This window comes from Hyperoodon ampullatus (genome assembly GCF_949752795.1).
Source record: "Hyperoodon ampullatus genome assembly, chromosome: 3".
NCBI lineage: Eukaryota > Metazoa > Chordata > Mammalia > Artiodactyla > Ziphiidae > Hyperoodon > Hyperoodon ampullatus.
The window spans coordinates 172,683,713-172,704,084 of record NC_136916.1 but is presented as its reverse complement, the minus strand read 5'-3'; positions in this window follow the sequence as shown (position 1 = coordinate 172,704,084).

The window sequence follows — 20,372 nt, the reverse complement described above, 5'->3', positions numbered from 1 at the left end:
TGGGCAGATAAGAAAATGGAAAGGGATGCCACCTAACCAGTCTTGAAACTTTGATCAAGTCACGTGCTTTCTCTCAGCCTTAATTCCCAATATCAGTGTCTTTAGAATAAGGTCACTGTATCTCCTTTAGACCTGAATGCTTAGCTCCTTCTTCAGTTTAAGAAAATTTTCTCCTAACATCTTCATGATAACTTCTATTTGTACCGTTGTGTTTTTTTTTCCCTAAAATGTGTGATAAGTGATCTTTTTCTCTGTTACCATACTAATCATACACTCTCTCAGCATTCTTACCTTTTTTCTTTTACTTCTTCATCCTAGGAGGATTCTCAAGTTCATTGTCCATGTCTCTGGTCCAAATTCTTTCATGTCAGTTTTCTGTTTTCTACCCTAAAATCAATGTAGATTTTCTTCTCCTACTCCATTTGTATTTCCTTACATTCTTTTCTTATTTCACCTCTCTCTATTTGCCTCTTTGCCATCATGTCAGCTGGCTTTGGTTTTTTTTCTTGAGGCCTTTTGCCCTTTTTCTAGAGGTCTTGTCTTCCTTTGGGTATTAAGTATTTTTGAACATTTTTTAAAAATTGGCAAACAAGAAGGGCTTCCCTGGTGGCGCAGTGGTTGAGAGTCCGCCTGCCGACTCAGGGGACACGGGTTCGTGCCCCGGTCCGGGAAGATCCCACATGCCGTGGAGCGGCTGGACCTGTGAGCCATGGCCGCTGAGCCTGCGCGTCTGGAGCCTGTGCTCCACAACGGGAGAGGCCACACCAGTGAGAGGCCCGCGTACCGCAAAAAAAAAAAAAAAAAAAAAAATTGGCAAACAATAAAGAAAATTGTCCTGGATGTCCTAAGGCCACCAGAGATGAGCGTTTATTTTTACCTTTTGCACGGACACAGAATCTCTGGTAGAGCTGTGTGTGTGCTTTGCAAAATGGGGAAAGATGAAGCTATGACTTTCCAAAGAGGAGGGAACCACTGACTCCCATGTCCCGTCTGGTTGAGTCAGGCTCCTAGGTGGCTGCTGTCACCTCCGTCACCACCCCCTCCTCTCGGCGCCCACATTCCGTCTTCCTCCGAGAAGATCCCGCTCTGGAGGACTCGCTGTTCCGGAGGAAGCGTGAGGACGCTCAGCAGCGGGCGACTTCACAGGAAGCTTGGCAGCCTGCCGCCCAAGCCACAGTGCGGGGACTTTAGATGTCAAGGTTTGGGAACTAAAAATACAAAGTGAATATGCAATGGGCAGATGCACAGGGAGGGGGGGTGGGGGTGATGCTCCCGTAGACTTCATCCTGTAAACTCACCGGAACCTGCTAGAGGAGACAAGGTGCCCCCCAGGGTCCCACCCATCAAGACCCAGAGGCTGTACAGATCACGCTTTTTCACATTCGAGTCTTCCTTGTGCTTCCTTTGGAAGGCTGGAGGAAAAAAAGGCAACTTCTCCGTTGGAAGCTCTGGTCCACTCCAGGAAGGAGCCTGAGGACCTCCTCATTTCAGGTCCACACACGGTTCAGAGCAAGAGCTTCTGCTATGGCTCCGGGATGACTCAGGGAGCGTCTTTCCTGTTTTAGCTGATGCTGTGTGTAATCCGATGTGACTAATGTTTCTCCTAGTGTTGACTCACGCAGCTGAGCACAGGAAGCCGGGCCTTCAGAATGGCATGGCTTAAAAGGAGATGGTCTGCAGGCAGCAGGGACGGGTGGGGGTGAGGAGGGTTGTTCTTCAGCATCATTTCAATTATTCCTTTTTCAAGGCTCACGTGTATTCCATGCACTTTGTATTCATCCTTGTTTTATAAGAAGGAAACTTATCAGAATTCTTGAACCAGACCCTCCCGGCAGCCGTCCTCCTCGGGAGCCCGCAGCCCCTCCTGTGCCTCTGCCTGGGCCTGGGGTGCGGGCCATACCCCACCAAGCCCCACCATCCTGCATGTTTCTAGGGAGCATCTCTTTTGTTTTTGAAGAATTTCTGTTCTGGGGCTTGTACTTCCTTTGCAGCTGTTTTGAATGTAGTTTTACTTTTCTATTTATTTGCACATTAAAGTTAAAAATTAAATATTGATTAAAAAAATAAAAAAAACCCTCAGCCTTGAAAGTGTCAAAGTTCCTCCAAGTTATTTGAGGAAATGCTGTTGGTTCACGCAGCTGTCTCCCAGTGGCAGGGTACTTTGGAGCCAGCAGGAAGGAAACAGGAGAGTGTTCACCCAGGGAACCTAAATCTTCTTATGTGTTGACCCTTTCCTCTTCCTGTTTGTAATTTGCCAAGATGTGGACTTCCCAAGTAGAGCTCATCTGCAACAAACCCAAAATCCCGGAGTGGGAAATGCGCTTGCTTTCGTACATCTCAGAAAGGTCAAGGTGGGGGCCTTGGGGATCAACTTGTTCAAACTCTGGCTTTCTAGAGGATGAAACCCTGATTCTCAAATGGGTGGGGTGTCCCACGTATGGACCCCCGTCACAGCCCTTATCAGTGCATCAGTCCTGGTACCACTGTGGTCATCAGGATAATGCCCCACAAAGAGGTCCACATCCCCCAAAGCTGTGAATATGTCATCTTACATGTCACATCTTTGTAGAAATGATTAAGTTAAGATCTGGAGATGGGGAGATGATCCCGGATTATCCTGGTGGACCTGATGGAATTACAATTGTCTTATAAGAGGGAGGAGGTGTGACATTGGAAGCAGAGGTTGGAGTGATGATGGCACAAGCCAAAGAATATGGGGCATCCTCTAGAAGCAAGAAAAGTCAGGAAACATTCTCTGCTAGAGTCTTCAGAACGGAACAGAGCCCTGCTAACCCATTTTGTACTTCTGACCTCCAGTACAGTGAGAAGATAAGTCTGTTATTTTTAAGCCCCCAAGTTTGTGATTAGTTACAGCAGCAATAAGAAACAAACACAGTCCAATGTAAATTATGGAAAACAGTATGGAGGCTCCTCAAAAAACTTAAAATAGAATTACCATATGATCCAGCAATCCCACTCCTTAGCATATATCCGGACAAAACTATAATTCGAAAGATACATGGACCCCTATGTTCACAGCAGCACTATCTACAATAGCCAAGACATGGAAACAACCTAAATGTCCATCGACAGATGAATAGATAAAGAAGATGTGGTACATATATGCAATGGAATATTACTCAACTATAAAAAAGAATGAAATAATGCCATTTGCAGAAACATGGATGGACCTAGCAATTATCATACTAAGTGAAGTAAGTCAGAAAGAGAAAGACAAATACTGTATGATATCACTTGTATATGGAATCTAAAATAAGACATAAATGAACATATCTACCAAACAGAAAGAAACTCACAGACATAGGGAACAGACCTGTGGTTGCCAAGGGGGAGAGTGGTCCGGGAGGGATGGAGTGAGAGTTTGGGATTAGCAGATACAAATTAGTATGTAGAGAATGGATAAACAACAAGGTCCTACTGAATAGCACAGGGAACTATATTCAATATCTTGTGATAAACCATAATGGAAAACAATATAAAAAAGTGTATATATATATATGTATGTATATATTATTACATATGTATATATATGAGTCACTTTGCTGTACAGCAGCAATTAACTCAACATTGTAAATCAACTATACTTCAATACATTTTTTTAAAAAAGCAAGAAACAAATATAGTCCATTTCTCTTTCCCATCAGTTTTCTCCATGAAGCAGAGAGCATAGCTCAGAGAAGGGGCTGTGTCTCATCCATCTCTGTGACCCCAGACCTAGCACAGTGCTCAGCACATAGTAGATGTTCAGTTAACACAGCTGAGACCACACGGAGCCCTCAGAGGGGAGGTGATGACCCTGAAGCTAGCAAGGAACAGAGGCAAAGCTGAGCCCAGCACCCTGGTCTCCCCGTAACCCTCCAGCTGACAGCATAAAATCTGCCTTCTCCAGGACCACACCCCAGCCTCTGCAGCACCCCAGAACATCTCTCCGTAGAGCAGGCTTGGCCCTTGGCGAGAAAAAGGAGCCACAGAACACAACCATTCTGATCCTACTTCTTGGTCATGATTTTGGCTGCAATTCACTGAACGGTCTCTGTGCATCAGGCACTGAGCTAAGCTCTTTATCTGGTTTAATTCAGTCCTCACAACCATCAGGTGAGGTAGGTCTATTATGATTCCTATTTTTCTATATAGGAACCAAGAGAGAGAAAATAAATAAAAGAAAATAAGATAGCCAGTTCTGTCTGACTCCAAAGTCCTTGCCTTTTTTTTTTTTTTTTTTTTTGCAGTACGTGGGCTTCTCGCTGTCATGGTCTCTCCCATTGCAGAGCACAGGCTCCAGACGCGCAGGCTCAGCGGCCATGGCTCACGGGCCCAGCCGCTCCGCGGCATGTGGCATCTTCCCGGACCGGGTCACGAACCCGTGCCCCTGCATCAGCAGGCGGACTCTCAACCACTGCGCCACCAGGGAAGACCCAAAATCCTTGTTTTTAAACCCCTTCCTATTCCCATCCTCTTGGGAACTCCATTCCTTGCCTAGTAATACAGAGACTAATGCCCACGTCAAAGAGTGTAGAGAACACACTCACTCATTCACTCATTCAAGAACTTTTGTTGGGTACCAGCTTGGCTCCAGACACCGTTCTGGGCACCAGGGAACACAGCAGTGAACAAAGTGAGTTCCTGCCCCCAGAAACTGGAGGAAAGACACCCTGTACAAATAAACAAATGTATAATATAAAACAACAAGAGATAAAGACTATGGAGGATGCTTTTAAGTAAATAAATAACATTAGAGAAATTCACATGGTACCCAGAACATAGTAGGTGCTTAAAAATGTTTGCCGAATGTCTGAATGGACATAGGGACAGGAAATCAACTCCCTTACTCTGAAACATCCATGGCTTATGAGTGCCAGGCCAGGTGGGCTGGGGATGGGAGTCGAGGGGCACCCAATGAGACCCTTGTCCTGAAAAGTGGAGGCTGAGGCGGCGTCTTTGGTCTCATGGAGCTCCTGCCCCAATGGCAATTAACTTGTGACACTAACAAAGACAGCACCAGTAATAATAATGCCCTGCACTGACACAATGGCCTCCAAGCTCTTCTCCCCACCTCCGCCTCTTGTCTTCCAGTCTGCCCCAGAAGTGTTCTTGACCCAAAAACCAGGCCAAGTCTACCCTCCATGGCCCGAGAGGGAACCACAAACTCACACATCTACACAAACAGATGTAGTGAAGCACATCAGGTGTAGAGGGCATGAGAGAGGTGATAACAGTGGAAAACTGATTTTTTTCCCCCAAGAAAAAAGGCTTTCTGTTCGGAGTTCCCAGATTTTCTAAATATTGGTCATTTAAAACACCATGAGCACATCATTAATCATTAGAGAAATGCAAATCAAAACTACAATGAGGTATCACCTCACACCGGTCAGAATGGCCGCCATCAAAAAATATACAAACAATAAATGCTGGAGAGGATGTGGAGAAAAGGGAACACTCTTTCACTGCTGGTGGGAATGTAAATTGATACAGCCACTATGAAGAACAGTATGGAGGTTCCTTAAAAAACTAAAAATAGAACTACCATATGACCCAGCAATCCCGCTCCTGGGCATATACCCTCAGAAAACCATAATTCAAAAAGAGTCATGTACCAAAATGTTCATTGCAGCTCTATTTACAATAGCCAGGACATGGAAGCAACCTAAGTATCCATCATCGGATGGATGAATAAAGAAGATGTGGCACATATATACAATGGAATATGACTCAGCCATAAAAAGAAATGAAATTGAGATATTTGTAGTGAGGTGGATGGACCTAGAGTCTGTCATACAGAGTGAAGTAAGTCAGAAAGAGAAAAACAAATACCGTATGCTAACACATATATATGGAATCTAAAAAAAAAAAAAAAAAGTCATGAAGAACCTAGGGGCAAGAAGGGAATAAAGACACAGACCTACTAGAGAATGGACTTGAGGATATGGGGAGGGGGAAGGGTGAGCTGTGACAAAGCGAGAGAGTGGCATGGACATATATACAGTACCAAATGTAAAATAGATAGCTAGTGGGAAGCAGCCGCATGGCACAGGGAGATCAGCTCGGTGCTTTGTGACCACCTAGAGGGGTGGGATAGGGAGGGTGGGAGGGAGATGCAAGAGGGAGGAAATATGGGGACATATGTATATGTATAACTGATTCACTTTGTTATAAAGCAGAAATTAACACACCATTGTAAAACAATTATACTCCAATAAAGATGTTTTAAAAAAAGCAAAAAAAACCATCATGAGCTACGACCATTTGCACCGTGCAGGGTGATGCCTAAAGAAGCCAAACTGCACCCTGGAGCTTGCCACTGGTGTACCCAACATGTGGTAGATCACAGTGGCAATGATGATGGTGACACAGAACACAGAATCCCTGCCAGCAGCATTCTAATACTTTATAAGTCGTTAGATGGATGCTACTCTAACAGGTATAATGATCCCCATTTTCAAGACAAGCAGGCAGAGGCTCAGAGGAGTGAGCTAGCTTTCTCGATTCCTCACAGCCAGCAGGCAGGGTAGCTGGTCCAAACTCTGGAGGTTGGCTCCCCTCCTGAGTGTCCGACCTGGGTGCCGTCCTGCCTCTGGGATAGAAGCTGAGTACAGGTGTGCTGATGGCTGCCAGAGGAAATGCTGAGAGATACCCCTGATGGGGCTACTTCGGCCATCCCTGGAGGCTGGCACCAAGGCCAAGGATGCCAAGACTTCTCCAGGGACTGAGGGTCCCTGGATCGGGTTCTCTGCAACCCCCGTTCTCTCTCCAAGGCATGTGAGGACTGATCAAGCCCCCATCGACTTTGCTAAATGCCTCACCCATTAGTTTTATTCAGAGCCCTGTATGTGTTTGAAAATATTCCTCTTCATTATTCATATTGTGCCACAAGAATGATATATTTGAAAGAATCATCATGAATAAAGTGGCCAATTTAGCGGGGAGATTTACTAGGAAAATACTCAGTAAAAAATAGTCAGCCACCACATTTTCTGGGAGAGGAAAAAAAAATGCTGTTTGGGCCTTCAGAGTGATAGAACAATGCTCAGAGCTGCAGGATCCTATTCAATAGCGTTTCCTATAACAATTCTCGGACAAAGAAAGAAAAATTTATTTTTAATAAGGATAAAAGAGGAAATAAAGTGGCTTCGGTCCTAGTTAAAGCCACTTGCAGAGAAAGAAATCATCCTCTTTTCCCGATCGCTCTAAAATAGTTTTGGAGAGGATAAACACGTGGATACATTAAAAATAGAATTGCTAATAATCTTGCAAGTGAATGTTCTGGGTTTGGGAGGCCAGATGGCAGGACAGTAAGAGCTGAAGTTAGAAGCCTTTCTTAACTCAATTCTCACTAGCTCTGAAGTCCAGGGCAAAGTTAGTGAGAACGCCTAAACCTCCAATTCTTCATTTTTTTAATGGGGTTATCATACCTAGCAGAGATGACCGTTGCCCTCCAAAATTCACATTCTCTCTTCCATCTTACACCATTGCCACTGGGAAGGGACCAGTACAATGTTGATAAACTAGCGGTGCAAACAAATCAAAGCATTTGCCAACTGCTGTGATGTAAATACTCCCACTTTGGCGATTTCAAGCTACCCAGTGACATCACTCACTGAACTTGGACTTGGGAAGAGACACACAGAGTCAGTTCTTGATGGCACCAGCACAGCAGTGGCCTCCAGACCATGTTTCCCAGCCAGCCTCCTGCCTGGCATCCAAGTGTGGTCATGTGATAATTTCTCACTGGTCTGTGTCGCTTTCAGTGCAATCTTCTAAGAAGTGGGGTGGCCTCCTGCACGCCTACTCTTAGCTTTCCTCCCTCTGCAGGAGAACCATAAAGGCGATGGTGGAGCCGAAAGCTGGGAGAAGCCTGGATCCCCAAATCACCGTCTGGAGGGAACTGCTCCTGGACGGAAACACCCACCTTGAACTGTTACTTGATTTGGAAATGTCCTCTTGGGGTCTTTTAGTTTCAGCAACTAGTGTTACTCTAACTAATGAACCAGCATTTGAGGATGATAATAAGAGTGTTGACCTCATTTGGTGGACATCACTTAGCCCCAGTCCACACACATGTGGACATTAAATGTTCTCCCAATTATCAGAAGTGCACCAGAGACAGAATAATTACTTTTCATTCTTTTTTCCTTAACCTGTTCCATAGCAGTGATTTCCACCACTTTGTCTTCCAGCTCACTTATTCATTCTTTTGCCTCTTTTATTCTGCTATGGATTCCTTCTAGTGTCTTTTTTATTTCAAGCATTGTATTGTTCATCTCTGTTTGTTTGTTCTTTAGATCTTCTAGCTCTTTGTTAAACATTTCTTGTATCTGTCTCGGTCTATGCCTCCATTCTTTTTCTGAGATCTTGGATCATCTCTACTATCATTACTCTGAATTCTTTTTCAGTTAGATTGTCTATCTCCACTTCACTTGGTTGTTCTGGGTTTTTATCTTCTTTGGAGAGATAGAATAATTAGAGTCATACATTATTACGTAGAAAGAAACCATCTACTTTCCTCATATATAAATATGCTGCCATTAGCAGATATCTATTTATTAATTAAACACCTTTGTTGAACATCTATTACTTGCAAAGATGTATAAGTCATCTTTTCCTTCTGTAAGGCACCTAAACTCCAATGGAGAGTCCATGTACATCCATGACCAAGTGAGAGAGGTGGGGACAAGAGCTTCAGTGACAGCAATAATTTCTAGTCACCATGCAGTAGCTCCCAGGCACATGAAGGCACTGGCCCCTTACCTAAGCACCCATCCTAGGGGCAGGTTTTATTATTATCCTCATTTTACAGAGAAAGAGACAAAGTCTCAGTAAATGTCAGAACCAGGATCTGAACCCAGGCTGTCTGAGTCCAGAGCCCACACTCGGAGGTACCACATGGTACATGGAACAGGGGTTCCAGGAAAGAACAGGGGTTACCAAGAGATGTGGCACTTTAGAGATGGGCCCTGAAGGAAAGGGGGGATGTGTGGACCTGAGGGGCAAGTTCAGGCCATGGGAATTTGGGAAGGAAGTGGGCTCCAGAATGCCGAGGGCCCCGCAGGCCTGGCTAGAAAGTTTGGACTTGACGCCAAAACTCCAAGAACTTGAAAATAAATTCTGAAAAAACAGACAGGGCTTGGATGATTCGGCTTCTTCCCCTCAAACAACCACCAGCTTTAACTCCAAGTCGGAGCTATTTCTCTGATTAGCTCGGATTCCATACACTTAGCAGTTTCTCTCCAGGACTCAGATTTATTTAAGTTCACTATTAAAATGCAAGCTGGAATCTGCTCAAACATCTCCATAGCAATGAATGTCCTCAAAACCAGCGCCAATTTTAATGATTAAATTATCCTTATTTTATTTTCGGCTCTTATATCTCGATGTTTCCCCACGACTTTATTACACTTTGACTAATTTAATTGTACTTTGCCAACACCAGTGAGGTGCGACCCTCCCCAAAGAGATTTATTGCAGCTGTGAAACAGACAGAGTTAGGATATCTCTAAACACCATAATTGTAGCCATTATGGGGCTTCTTATCACAATAGTTTTAAATCACAATTTATAATCTCAATTATACAGAAGAAACTCTTCAGCCCAGGGAAGTTCTACTTTGATGATGTGATCTCAGGGAGTGCTAGAAAATGTCATTTTCAAAGTGCAAAGAAATGCACTTTTTTCCAATGATTTGCAAAATATTTAAGAAGAATTAATGTTATTTTCATTGTGGCTGTGAATGGGGGCAACTCAGGGGCCAGAAATCATTAAGTGAGCCTCATGTTATAACTCACATAATATAGATTTTAAAATAACAGCCACAGATGGCCTGTGCCAGGTATCAATGGACAACAGCTTTCCAAACACTCAGAGTTTTGACCTGCTCCAAATCTAGACAAGGTCAGAAGCCTGCCTCAGTGGAAGCTCAGAAACTCTTGGATAAAGATTTTTAAACTGACTTTATTCACCCGTTCAAAACTTTCTGACCTGACCAAGCCAAATCCCTTTCAGTCCTTTGGGTAGCAGTGTAGACATCACCTCCTCCAGGAAGCCTTCCATGCATCCTACCCCTGACTCACACCTGTCTGCTCTGGATTCCCAGCATTCTTCCCCATCATAGTGCTCTCACTGGAAATATTCTAGAGTGCGCATTTTTCTTTCCCAATCACCTCTGGACCAGGGCCTCGGTGCGGGTGAGTCTGACATTCAGCTCAGTAAGTGCTGGACGGGTGTAGCTCCTCCTCAAGCCCCAGTTCCTGAGGGTCCCAGGTCCAGAGGAACTCCAGCCAAGCTCGCTGGATGGGGAGATGTATTGGAAGCCCACCAGCCTCTCTTGCTGCTAAAGCCCCCCAGGCTAGTTCCACGTCCCACTTCGTGCTCCCTGCAGGCCTCAGGGGAGTCGACTTTTCCCCTGGGCTGGGGGAGGAGCTCCATGGGAGGTTTCTGCATTTGCTCTTTTGAGAGACACTTCCCTTGTAACCAGCTCATCAGCTGGATCTAGGTGGGTGTCCCACTCCGCCACCTTCCCCCAAGGAAGGGAGGGAGGATGCAGAAGGGAAAACGATATCCATCCAAAGAACGTGTGGCTTCTTCCTCTCCAAGAAGGCCTCTCCTCCTGGGCCTCTGGGCCTCTTTTGCTATTGGAAGGAAAGATTGAAGACCTTTCCCCAAGATAAATAAATTCCCTGGGAAAACAAATAACATTTCACATAATCCAACCTTCTCATTCAATTATTCACCCCGCAATCATTTGCTAAAACTTCACTAAGCATTCTTTGGAAAAGGTAAGAGAATCTAGCATAAATATCATGGACATCCTATCCTAAAGAGTCAGGGGAAGATAAGAGATTAAACACAGAGGTAATCTTGACCCAGAGCTTGTTGTATGCTAGGTACTGTCTTAGCACTTGATTTTATTTACCTTGCTATCTTCCTATGAGGGGGATTCTTTTGTTACTCCATTTTCCAGATGAGGAAACTAAGGCAGAAAGTGATTAAGCACCTTGTCCAAAGTCACATGACTGCTAAATGGCAGCTCTGCTCAAGTGCAGGAAGCTTGGACTCTTAGCCACTACTTCAAGTAAAAACTGTCATCCATCATAATACAATGGGCTAATTGCTCCAGTAACATATACATATGCATTGATTCTACAGGTGTACAAACACAATAAAAGGAGCAAATTACCATATGTAGGTGTAGGGAGATCAAGAATATTTTCTCAGAAAGATGAGTCATTTCATTGGGGTTTTGAAGGATGAATAGGAGTTGGCTTGGGCAAGAAGTGGAGGAAAGGGCATTCTGTGATTAAAGACCAGAGAAATATTTTACATGACTGATGTGTGGGGGACAGAAGCAGCAGGGAAATGTGCAAAAAAGAAGTTAAAGAGGTAATTTGTGGTCAGACTCAGAAGGATCTTGTATAAAATAAGCCACCAATTATTCTACCAAATTTAATAAGAAAGGATAGCAACCAGTGTTTGGGTTTTTACTTTATTTCATTTCCTTTCCTACCCACCTCTTGTAAGTATTAAATAAAGAACTCTGGAAAGCTGTAGGGATTTGGCAGGTGCATTCAGATAACCTTCACTGTGGACCTCTAAGCGGTGAGGGAGCAGCAGACACGACTCTGCTTCAAGGATCCCACAGACTATATGAAAGGGCCTACAAGGACATGGGTCCCCACCCCACAGTGGGGACAGACAAGGGGGTAAAGTGGTTTCAGATACAAAGCCTCAGTCTCCCCATTGTTTATAATCAGAAAATCCCAGAACCTCAGATAATCTGTAACCTAGATGATGACTCCTGAAATGGCAGAGTGTTATTCCTCCACACGGTTACTTTTAAAATATACTCATTAGATGTGTTTATACCCTGCATCCTTTAATTAAAAAAAAAAAAAACGATTTGAGGACAGCCAACATGAAATAAGATGAATAAAATTGGAATAGAAATAAGAAAATGTTATTTTAACAGACAAGGGTCAGCACAGTGGCTGTGACTAAGTTTAGATCCAGGCTCTGAGTTTCTTAGTGGCCAAAGCAAAGAAGGAAATTCCATGTTAAATAATGTGGATTGTCCAAAAGTACTGAATGATGCCAGCTCCCCAGGAAAGACAGACCTCTTCCTAGTTCTAAACTCTGAATGAAATATCTCGAGATAGATGTTTGCAGGAAATGCAGAAATAGCATCATATGGTTTGTAGGAACCTTACATAAAAGTTAGAGACATGACATTTAAAGCAACATGCAGGAAAAAGAGGGTGTGGTCCACATATGGGAACTTCCTGGGATGCCAATTTTCATCATGTATTTGTGCATCCCCCCCAATAGCTTCTCTTCACGGCTGTTAAATGCCCAGTTGGCTTCTAGGCCCTGGAAAGATGTGGAAACTGGCCACAGAAGGAAAAAGACTCTTCAGAGAGGTGTCATGTGAGCTGCTGCTTAAGAAAGAGGCAGAAGTGAGCACAAAGTCACCAAAGAATGTGAGGGCTTCACACATTCAGGGGACACGGCTGGGGGGAAGCAGAACTTTTCCAGGGCCAAACTGTGACCATGGACATGGGAAGCATCTGAGTTTCCCACATGAAAATCGCTGCAGGACAGATCCAGAAGGTTGACCCCAGTCCCGGGTCTGACCCCAGCCCCGGCTCTGACCCCAGCCCATTGTGAGACCTTGCGTGGACCTCAACTTCTCTTGCTAACTTCTTCACCTACAAAAAGACAGAGGTTTGACCTTAGAAGATCCATCTCTGTCTCTTCCAGTGAGAAAATGTTAATTCCATGTATGTATCCTCAAGCCAAAAAGCAGGATTTTTTTGTGCCAGCGATAAATAAATAAACCCTCAGTGTTTAACAGGATCAAAGGGGTCGATTTTGGAAGCCTGGGGGGTGGCTCCATCCAGCCCTCCATTACAAACCTCGTAACTGCTTCAGTGGAGTTTTGCTTCCCGTATTAGAGTTTAATACACAACGACCAAATCCTTAGAGATAAAGAGTCCAGGAACCAAAATATAAATTTTACATGCTCACAGGGTGACTAAATGTTGAATTGAACCCACATATAATTACACTGTTCAATGCTAGTGTTGTTTTCCCCACTGCTATCATAGCCATCTATCTTCCTAACAAGATAATTTGATCAGTTACCAATTAGTAGTTTTCCAGCTGTCCATTTAGGGACTCGGTGACCGGAAGTGCAGTCAGATGAACACAACCAGGTCCCCTAGCTCCTGACTCAATAAGACTCTAACAACCATTGGAATTTCACTTTGGTTGTATAGAGTCGTGAAGGCATCAGTGCATTTTCTGCGCAGAGAAATTTTGGCAAATGAGAGATAAAGACACTCGTAGCATCATCGGTCAGACGGTCAGTGCCGAGAGGGGATTAAATGAGGGAATGTATATGAAGCTCCCAAGGCATGGTAAGCACTCAATGAACGATGCTCTCCTTTTACCATGGTTATTATTATTCAACATCTCAGGTGTGTCCTCTGGTCTAACCTCCTTGTGTTTTAATTAAAATTTTTTTTAAAAGAGGGTGAGAGAATTTCAAGGTTACGCAGACTCTGAAAATAAATGCCTCTTGTGCCATTGTCCAGGGTCTTCCAATCCTCCCTGCAGCTCCAACTGCTTCATCTTTGCAGACCAACCACAGTGGTGCTGACCTACTGTGTGTCCTTGGTCCCTGCTGCCAGCGATGGGCTCTGGGTGGCATCCAGGCCTTGTTTCTGAGGCCCCGATGCTTTTGACACTTGGAAGAAATAACAGATGGGAAATTGCAATCCTGGGGATTAAAATTGTCCATTTCAGTCATCTCCAGGCACCCCACTGACCTGCAGCCTCCACCCAGAGTTTGCACGTGATTGTTCTTGGGGTGTCCTGCCTGTTCATTGCATCTGCCTTACCAGGCTCTACAGGGAAGGCAATGAGGTCGCTGCTCCTGGCAGAACAGGGCCCTGAGGGTGGGATGGGGGGCCCTAGAATAGCTCTTTAGGGTTAGGTGGCCACTAGAGGTGTGGGACTGGAGCAGACCCCATACCTCATGCTGAGGATGTCCTATCTGGCATCCCCAGACCAGACATGGGGCTTCTAGAAAATGGGCCAGTGGTGATAGGCCCAAAGTGAAATATATAAGATCATCAATAAAAAGAGCAGCCCGACCTGGGAGGTGTAACAGCAGGTGGCAGGGCCTGTGTCCCCACTGCCAGCCTGTCACTCACCTACAAGACCAAGGCAGGTCCTTGAAGGATTGTGTGCTAGGCAGGTTATACCCACACGAGGAAAAGTCTGGGACAGTCTGGTGGGAAGGGATTCCATGATGGAGATAGATGGGTGGTTATCAGACTGAGCACAAGGGTGTATCCATGTCAGATGGACTTGGGAGGTCAGAACTCATTCATTCCTTGATTCATCCATTGGTTTGTTCATTCACTCTATCAGCTGTCTATCGTTTGGTAAAGCCATCCTGAATACATGCACCGGGCCAGCCTCTGGGGTGTCTGAGCTGGGGCTGCTCTCACAAATACCATACACTGGGTGGCTTACACGACAGACATTCATTTCTCACAGTTCTGGAGCCTGGAAGTCCAAGATCAAGGTGCCCGCAGATTCTGTTCCTGGTGAGAATCCACCTTCTGCCTTGTAGATGGTCATCTTCTCACTGTATCCTCGCAGGATGGCAAGCAAAAGCTCAGGCGTCTCTTCCTCTTCTTCTAAAGGCACTAAGCCCACCATGGGGACACCACCTTCATGACGTCATCTAAACCAAATTACCTCCCAAAGACCCCACCTTCTAACACCATCACATTGGAGATTAGGACTTCAATACATGAACTTTGGAGAGACACAAGAATTCAGTCCGTAACATGGGGTCTGGGCTGGGGGAGCTTCAAACTTTCCTGCACTGGGTGAAGGACAGTGCCTTGGGCTGGTGGGACAGGAGGGTGGAGTTGCCAGGAGCCACAGAGCCTCCTAGCACATAACCAGGCACATGGAGGTTCCCAGAGGGATTGTATAGATTGGCTGCTTAACTAATTCCCCTTTGTATCCCTCTGGGTTCGTGGTTTAAATTAGTAAAAACTTACTCTGGCTACTTCTTCCAATAGAGGCAGAGAGTTTATTGAAAGAATGTTGAGGACGGACCAATTTGACAGGAGGCTGAGGACCAGGCTTGGGTGGCACCCCGGGAGCAGAAACCCAGCATGAGGAACCGTACAAGGCCCACCCTAAGCACCACTGGCACATAGCTGCCTCTGGTGTTGGGGGTGCTTAGCCTGCCCCTCTGGCTGCACCACCCTGCTGGTGGGAGAAGGATCTGCACCCCTTATCCTGAGCTTGGGAGGGCAAGCGGCAGAGGGAGGTGGGCACCCAGCACTGTTCTCTGGCGGAGTCAACACGGAATCCAGAATTTTCCCCAGAGGGAGGGAAGTGTAAGTACGAGAGGCAGGTGATGCAGAGCAGCCAGAAAGTGAACATTATTCCTCTGCCCCACCCCTCCAACATCCCTATGGCTATTTGGGGTTTTGTGCATTTGGCATCCCTGCTCAATGAAGAAGCCCCCAGAGGAAAAGAACCACGGGCAGCACTGAGAACCTCCAGGACCGCCAGCTGGAGGTTAACCCTGCAGTCCTCAGCAGCTGGACCTGACATCCTGCGCAAGGTCACGGCTGCTGCGGGCATCACCTGTATGTCCTTGGCCTCATGTGTGTGGGATCAGTGTGGCTTGTCCTTGCTTCAGCATAGGAGCTTCTTCCTTTTACTCGGTAAATTTTAGAAGGTGTGTATATTTTTGCATAAAAGTCGTTCTGCTGGATTTTTCATGTAATACTATATCATCAATGTTTTACCAAGTAACTCATTCATTCCTTGATTCAGCCACTGGTTTGTTCATTCACTCTATCAGCTGTCTATCGTTTGGTAAACCCATCCTGAATACATGCACCGGGCCAGCCTCTGCCAGGCTCCGAGACACAGCGACGGGCAATGGGGTGGATCCCTCGCCCTCAGGATGCTGAAAGTCAAGCAAGAGATGCAGGCATACCAACTGTGAAATTTTACAACGACAACAGCTCTGATGGGAAATCTCCAAGATGTCCTGAAGGCACACAGAGGACAGCAAACCCCTGGGCTGGTTGGAGAGAGGTGGAGTGGAGTGGGTCAGAGTAAGAAAGGCTCGCTAGAAGAAAGGGCCTCTTAGCTGAGCCCGGAAGGATGAGTAAGAACTCGCCAGGCGAGGCGTTCCTGAGGACTGTGACATCGCCTTCTGACCAGGCTTTGTGAGCCCTGGGATGACGTGATCCACGTGGCCTTTCTCAGAGATGATTCCATCTGCTCCGGGTGGGAGTCAGTGCTTGGCCTTGCCGGCTGTTGTAACCAAATGGGGATTACTGAACTGAGAGACACCCTAAAAGCACATTTGATTAAAGCCAGAGAGGCTCCAAATTTCCTCCATGGGAGGGACTTTGGGTGGCCATCTGCTTGAAAGAGGGACCTAAGCTGAAACACTATTGTAAGCATATATTACTAAGCATACTGTGTGCTCATTTATTTATTTATTTATTTATTTAGGCTGTGTTGGGTCTTCGTTGCTGTGCGCTTTTTCTCTAGTTGTGGCAAGCGGGGGCTACTCTTCGTTGTGGTGTGCGGGCTTCTCATTGTGGTGGCTTCTCTTGTTGCAGAGCATGGGTTCTAGGCACGTGGGCTGCAGTAGTTGTGGCTCGGGGGCTCTAGAGCACAGGCCCAGTAGTTGGGGTGCATGGGCCTAGTTGCTCTGCGGCATGTGGTATATTCCCAGACCAGGGCTCGAACCCGCGTCCCCTGCATTGGCAGGTGGATTCTTAACCACTGCACCACCAGGGAAGTCCCACTGTGTGCTCTTACTCGTTTTTCTGGGCTGGCTTGGGGATGTGGTGCTGAGAGAGATTTTGGAGAGAGGGCCTAGAAGCCCTCCAAGTCATGCCTTCCAATTGAAATCAATTCTGCCATCACCACCAAAAAGATAGCCTAGCTTCTCTGCACCTAAACAGTTACCAGTTAGGACAAAAGCCCCTGAAACAGAGCGTGTCCTTCTGATGCGGTTACCAGAAAAACGTAAGAGGCCAGTTCAATTTAAATTGCAAACTTAATTACACAACAAATAGTTATTTTTAGGCTGTGTCACCAATATTGCATTATTCGTTGTCTATCTAAAATTCAAATTTAACTGTTGTCCAGTGTTTTTATTTGCCCCGCCATGGAACCTTTTTTCCTCCCAGTCTACCGCCCCTCCACTAGAAGGCATGGCTTTCTGTCCATGGGGAGTGTCTCCATCTCCAGTTCAACCATAACCTACTTGGGACACTTTCTGGCAAAGGTGTCCCAGGGAGCCACTCACAGGTGACACTTCCATGGAGTGTGGGTCATTCTGGGGGCTTTACTGACCCTTCATAGCACCAGAGAGCTGGGTAAGGAGCCTCCTTGCTTTGGGGATTATTTCATTGACGGTGCCAAGAAAAAGAAGGTGGGGGGTGGTAGAATTTGCAAAAGGAATTTTGGAAGAGATAAAATGTCAGTAGAAGTTTTTCTACCACAATTGAGAGTGACCCAGAAGCTGATGCAGCTTGTTCTGCAGTCCTGCCCCACCACCAACCAGGAAATGAGCCCAAGAAGAAAGGTGAGGCACAGGAAATATTCCCCCACTGCCCTGCCTCCAGGGATTCCAGTTCCAGACTTATCACCTCGACATGACTGCCCTCCCCATTCTACAGGTCCTGGGCAGGGAGGAACTGGATTCAGACAACCTGGACCAGCTCCCCACTCCCTCCCTGAGGGCAGAGGGCGAGTTAATTTTCTTGCCTGGTGCAAGGAGCAAGCAGGGCTAAAGAGCTAACGCAGGCCAGTGGGGCCCTTTTCCTCCTAGCAGGGCCATGCCTAGCAGGGTGTCTGGCTCATAGTATGTGCTCAATAAATCTTCCCTACATCTGAACCTGAAATGAGGAAGCGCCAGGCTCCGTTGTCTGCACTGCTCTGATTATAGGGATAAATAAATGGGCTTTTCTGCAACGGCAGACACCATTCACTACTAAATTCACTTTGATGCACAGGGAAAAAAAGACCCTCTGCATCCCATATCGCCACTGAGGAAAGAGATAAGGCTTATACTCAGAATGAATTCCGGCTTATATTTATGTAGAGAAATAATCAGACCATCAAAGCAGAACAAGAAAGTGAAAGGGTGTTAAGACAAATGAAGTTAAAAGCACACAATACCCCGTCCCTGATTTTCCTTCCCAGGCAATGAAATATTTCAGAAGATTAAAAATGGTTATGTAACACCCAGAATCCACATTGTCAAAAAGATTTGTAACTCAATGTTTTCCTACCCAGGTACCAAATGAAAGAGTTTCATCTAGGTTTTGATCATGGCAATTTTTTTTCAAGATATAAAATATATTGAAATATTTAAATTGCTTGTCAAATGTAAACTTGCCCATGTCCTGACACTTTTAAAATATAACGTGGCTTCAAACATCACTTCTCCTGATAGGATTTTTTAAGTTGTTTTATAATGCATTAACAGCGAAGCTCAGACTCCAAAAGACTACTGTATTTGTAATATTCACTTTTTTTTTTCCTCATCCCCTATAATTTCCAGAATGTAATTCTGCCCCCAGCTGGTTAAAACATCTCTGACATCAGAGAAAAATGGGAAACTTTTCAACATCTCTGCTCATCAGGACAGACGTAAGAGGAAGATGAGGGCATTTGGATTGCAGAGCTAACAGGTGCCTCTTCCGCAGTAAAAGCCCCCAACTCGGGAGGGTTTTGTTTGTTGGTCTGAGGCAAATCTGCAGTGTTTCTCTTTGCACAAACAAGGGAACCTGGAAAAAGGAGGCTGCATTTCAGAAAGACCCCGTTTGCGATTTCTGCTCAAGAGCTTGCCGTTAATGAGGTATCGATCGCCTGGCTATGATAATTGTCACTCGACATCAAGCAGGACGGAAAGTTAATAAAGATGACTATCAACACCTTGGCTGGTGTCCAAAGGCACGCCGAGGAACTCAGATTTGTTTTCTTAATGTGTGCATTTTCGTCTTTTCCATTAAGTTTTCTAAAATTTATTCTGGCTTGATCATGTCGCCGGGCGAGCTGCATGACTGGCATCCCGGTGTGGCACAGAGGTCCCCTCACAGCTGGATGGGCCATCTTCCACCCCAGGCCAGGAGAGCAGCCAGTATGGGGCCAGATGTTGGGTGATGCCCAAGACCACGCATGGTCTTGATGGCTGGCCCTTGCGTTTATAAAGGCTACGACATTGACCCTCCTGGACCACCAGTCACATTCACAGCAGAGGGAAGAAGGAGGGGATTTTCGGATGCCTGTTCTGAAAAGGGTCTAAAAAAGAATTCAGGAAGTGACCTGGAGTCTAAGTTGGTGATAACCCGGCTCCCAATAAGAGGCTAGAGGGGGCTTCCCTGGTGGCGCAGTGGTTGAGAGTCCACCTGCCGATGCAGGGGACACGGGTTCGTGCCCCGGTCCAGGAAGATCCCACGTGCCGCGGAGCGGCTGGGCCCGTGAGCCATGGCCGCTGAGCCTGCGCGTCTGGAGCCTGTGCTCCGCAACGGGAGAGGCCACAACAGTGAGAGGCCTGCATACCACACACACAAAAAAAGAGGCTAGAGATTTTAGGCAGAATGGCTATTTTAAGTTTAAATAGCAGAATCTCCGGCGTAGTGAAAGGATGGATCCTGGCATTCCTGGTCAGTGTGTCACCTGGCTGCACGGTGACCTGGCTGGGTATGGAAGACCGAGGCTGGGCTCTGGGACCACTTTGGAGGCCTTCTGACTTCTCAGTGCCTCCTTTTACCATTTGTGAAATTTGCAATGTCATGGTCAAGATTTTTAACAGTACATCTGAAAGTGCTGGCACATTCCTTAGCTCGGTGAATTTGAATGTTCTTTCTTTTCCTGGGATTTAAGGTCGGGTTTGGCAACCATTTTCTGTAAAAAGCCATATATTAGATATGTTAAGTTTTGCAGGCCAAGAGGCAAAATCTAAGATATCATGTAGGTACTTATATAACAATAGAAGAAAAACTATTTCCTCAAATTTTTGTTGATGAAATTAAAATATAATAATTGAGTATAAATTTGTGTAATATAGGTCTACATATGAGCAGAATGAAATTCTTTTTTTGAGATAACATTTGGTTTAACTGACTGTCAAAGTTAGTGTTTCCTATCCTCAAATCAATTGCAAACGTTCATTGTGAAAACCATTCTTAGCTTGCAAGCTGCAGGCTGGCTTTGACCGCAGGCTGTGGTTTGCCACCCCAGCTTGAAGATGAGCAGACAAGCTCAGCCAGCCAGCCCTCTCTTGCTCATCTCTG